This window comes from Cibotium barometz, chromosome 4, assembly GCF_041138505.1.
Source record: "Cibotium barometz isolate CiBa-2024 chromosome 4, ASM4113850v1, whole genome shotgun sequence".
NCBI classification, from domain to species: Eukaryota; Viridiplantae; Streptophyta; class Polypodiopsida; order Cyatheales; family Cibotiaceae; genus Cibotium; species Cibotium barometz.
Genome location: NC_141049.1, coordinates 19,963,931 through 19,968,930, shown reverse-complemented (window position 1 = coordinate 19,968,930; position 5,000 = coordinate 19,963,931).

The window sequence follows — 5,000 nt, the reverse complement described above, 5'->3', positions numbered from 1 at the left end:
CCTCCTGTGTGTGTGTGTGTGTGTGTGTGTGTGTGTGAGAGAGAGAGAGAGAGAGAGAGAGAGAGAGAGAGAGAGAGAGAGAGAGAGAGAGAGAGAGTCCCTTAAGAAAGAACCCTCCTTTGATCAAAGAAAAAGGCTTTTTATGCAAAAAAAGGAGAACGGAGAGAGAGAGACCAACTAATTCATTCAAGCACGACATCTTACGAATGAAGGGAGAGCGAGTAACCCCATATTATATATATATATATATATATATATATATATATATATATATATATATATATATATATATATATATATATATATATATATATATATATATATATATATATATATATATATATACATACGTATATATATATATATATAGAGAGAGAGAGAGAGATGATAATGATGATGATGATTGTATTGATGTTCACAAAGGTTGAATATGAACCGTGGGACCACACAAGCAAATGCATTTGTAATAAGCCTAAAACATCATTTAAGTGTTCAAATTTTGAGTCTACACATTTGGTTTATGGTAGGAGTTCATCAATGTGTTGTGTATTTGGCACTAATGATTAAAAGGGAGGGTGTGTTCTCCCTCATGCTTCTATAGGTCTTTAGCCTAAAGGTTGGTGGTGGTGGATGTGAATCGGTAAAGGTGAAGGTGTTATTACAAGTCACAAGGTTGGTAGTGTAAGGTGGCACATGTAGTGCATTTATTATGGACACATGTTACTAGGGGAGGCAAGGCTTCTCCCACACGATTTTATAGTTCTTTAGCTCAAAGGTTGTTGGTGGATATAAATGCATAAGTCAATGTTGGTGAAGGTGGCACATGTAGTGCATTTATTATAGACACATATATTGCATTGGGTTGGTGCAAGGTGGGACAAATGTACTGCATTCATCACATTGATGCAATGTGCCTAATGCAATACATATTACATGTGTCCCGAATGGCTTATGTGTGGGTCTATTAGATCCTATAAATATTTGTATACTTGCAGCTTGATTTGTAAAGTGTTTTTGCAATCGAAGTTATGCCTTTACCTTAAGTTCATTATTCGTCCTTAACCTTAACCTTACAAAAGAAATGAATGTAAAAGGTAAAAGCCAAAGGTCGAAAGGACGACACATGGAAAGGTTAAAAGGCACGCACATAAAGTGCAAGGATGCATGAGTAGTGTGAGCATTTATGGACACATGGATCCTGAAGGGTGCACATATCTTATGGGATAAAGTTCAATGAGAATTATAAAATGATATACTTGGTTTACTATAATAAAAAGAGGCTTTTTCTATCAATCTCATGCTTATTCTTTAGTACTTAAGTTCTCGCTAAATTAGCTATTAATTATATTGTTAATTTATCATTATGGCTTTAACCGTATTTCATTCTCCTTAGCTTTTGAGGGTATTTTATCCTTTTAAAGCAGAGAGGTAGTGACATTGCATTCTTTACAAATGCAAAAAAGAAAGGTAAGGGGAAGGGAGCAAATATCCCCAATACTGAACTAAGAAGAAGAAGAAATCAAAGGCTCATTAAAGGTAAAGTGTTTCTACTATGATAAGCTAGTCATTGAATGAAATCATGTAGATTGAAGGAAGTATATGAGAAGAACAACACTTTGAAGCCTTCGAAGGAGTCTGGGAATAGTGCTAAAGTGAAATTAGAATTGTTTATGATAATCAAATAAATCTATATAAAGGTAGAACATTCCTCAAGAACCCCATGGTTCATGGACCATACAATACAATGGAGCATCCCAACATATGACTAGTCAAAAGTGCATGTATGGCTCCATCAAGCCTGTGGAGTCTATCGAAGAAATTTGCATACCCCATGGTTCATAGAGCATCCCAGTAGCATATGACCAGTCAAAAGTGTGGGTATAGCTTCATCAAGCCTGTGGAGTCCATCAATGAAATCTATATAAAGGTAGAACATTCCTCAAGCACCCCATGTTTTATGGACCATACAATGGAGCATCCCAACATATGACTAGTCAAAAGTGCGGGCATAGCTCCATCAAGCCTATGGAGTCCATCAAAGAAATTTGTATAAAGGTAGAACATTCCTCAAGCATCCCATGGTTCATGGACCATACAATGTAGCATCCCAACATATGACCAGTTAAAAGTGCAAGTATAGCTCCATTAAAGCTATGGAGTCCATCATGTATAGCAATCAAGAATGATGCCAAGTGCCTAGCCATGGGATCAAGTACAATTTATTTTGTTTATATAGCAATAGGGATAGTAAAAAGATACTAAGAAGTTATTTAATGTCCTTTATGTGATCTACCACTTTATGGCCATAGATGACCATGATTTGAATGTTCTCTTCAATAAGGCTAGTGCAATCACATCATGCTAGTGATGATGTTGTAGGGAGAGGAATCTAGTGCAACAACTTATATATAAGTTATCAACTTTAATAACCCAAGCCAATATCGGAACAAGCAAGCCCTATGTCATGAAAGATTTCGACACCTGAGATTTGTAGTCTTAAAAGAGATATAAAGGACTAAGATTCTAGCACAACTTCCATCATTTTTTGAGATGTGAGACGTATGTGGAGCTTATATGATGGGCAAGCAGCATCATGCATTTACTATGAAGAAAAGAAAGAATCATGTAAAGGCTCTTCTTGTCCATGTAGATCTTTATGGTAAAATGCCAACCACTACATTGGGTGGTTCTTCCTACATTTTGTTACTGATCAATGACTTCAGTAGGAAGATGTGGATTTGGTATAAGGTTGAACCTTTTGTGAAAATTTCAAAATGTGACATAGCTTGGTAAAGAGGCTAAAGAACTTTTGAAAATATCAAGGAGGAGAATTCACATCAGGTGTATTCAATGCCTACAACAAGGAGCATGGCATCAAGAGAGATTTGATAGTTCTTTTCCGATGAAGGAAGAATCTTTAACATGATTTACATAAAGGCAAGGAAGGGCATGCCACCAGTCCTCTAGAAGCTTATGCTAGTAAGAGATATTCAGTTGTATGTTTCAAAGACACTTGGTTGTGATTATTTTGTGCATGTTCCAAACTCATCTAAAACCAAGTGGGATTCCAAGAGCAAGAAGTGTATCTTTTTTTCCTAGGAAAAGGATCCTTCTATAGTTACAGAGAAAAATAGCCAAAATGGCTAAATACGAACTCGTAAAGGAAAAGAAAAACGAGATTCAAGATGTGCCACTCTAGGGAGATAAGGCTATCTCATACAATGGGGGGAGGATAATCTTCTCCTTCTGTGGGCCACTCTAAGGAGAGAAGATTATCTCATCATACAATGGGGAGATGGTACTCTTATCTTCTGGCTGGCCACTCTAGGGGGAGAAGACTATCCCATACAATGGGGAGGAGGGGGAAACAACTACATGGGTGGTCTATAATGCCAAGTGGGCTTACCCACTATCTATGAATCGTATGCCAAATCCTCAGGAAGCCCTCTCAGTGCTTCCACATGCAGTTTGAGCCACCTTGCAACTAACCCCACTGACCACAACGATATGAATGATATCAAAGATGCTCAGATACCCCCACTAACCTAGAGGCACAAAAGTGTTGAGAAATGTGGTGCCATGGAGCACAACGAATGTATTAAAGGAGTGAGTCACATGAGCAAGAGAAGAAGCATGCACATTAGAAAAAGGAATAGACTAAGGGTCTAATGCCAAAGGTTAATTTGTATGGTCATTTGTAAAAGGTGAAGCCAAAGGTTAAAAAGGTAGCACATAGAAAGTGCAAGAAGGCACATGTAATAAACACATGGTTGGCATTAGGGTGCACAAAAAGTATGGATTGTAGTCCTTCCCAAGACTATAAATATGGGTGTATGAAACTTGAATAGTGTAATGAAATTATTGAGTTTATGTCCTTATATTATTATGTGATTGCTTAACCTCTAGCATAATCTTGTATTGGTATTTTTCTTAAACTTCACCATGGATTTGATTACTTGCTTTGAGCCTTCTTAGATCGACATTTTTAACATGGTATCAGAGCGTAGGTTTATGAGGCTTAGTATTTGGTGAAGGGTTTCTCACATCATTAGGGAGTAATTACCATTGTGTTCTCTCTTGTAAATTAGGTTTAGAGTGTATTTCTTCTATTGCACAATAGAGAGAGAACTTTGCATTTTTCAAATCTAGCACATACACAATAGCAAGCATAAGTAGAAGGAGTACAAGGGCAGACACTGTGGCCAACCCTAGGGCAAGTATATGAGTTGATCAGCACACACGACAGCAAGTGTGTGCATAGGCAATGTATGAGCATCGACTTGACCAGTAGCACATAAAAGCTACACCAACAACAAGTGTGTGTAAAGGACAGTCAGAGTCGGACCTTATCAAAACCCACACCTTAACATCGCCACCAACATCCTGCTGGATATTGAAGACGGCCAAGATCAAGACCAACGAGCCTCTTTCTTCACAACTCGTATCTCAAGCCTCATAAACCTGCCCCAGACACGCTTTTGGGCAAGCTCATCTCTGAAAGCAAGAGAGAGATTGAAGCAAGCGGAGAGAAACACACAAAGAACTTGGAGCCGGGAACTTGCAAAAAAAGGCATAATCTTATGGTGCAAAGCTGTAGTAGCGTAGGGCAACGTGCACCGCAAGGGCTATTTTCTACCATCTTTGAAGGTCAAGGGTTGCTAGCTCTACCAGAGAATCATTGCCAAGCCCACAAGCCTCGTCGTCCTAGTAGCAATAGCTCTTCAAGAGTGAAAGCGTAGGAGGCAACACAGCGCGGTAGCGGCAGCGGCAGCGGCATCCACGGTAGCAGCCACAACAGAAAGATAAGTTTCTACTTTTTTTTTTTCAAATCCTAAGGTTTAAAAACGTTATCCCTTTCCAAGAGGTGTTTACATGCTTTGTAAAGCCAACATAAAAATGCACTTCTTCATGGGCATTAATGCCATATTTAATGGTTAAATCATCATTGACAAAACTCTTTCATCAAATAAAAATTACAGTAAAGCTTTCGTGTTAAACCA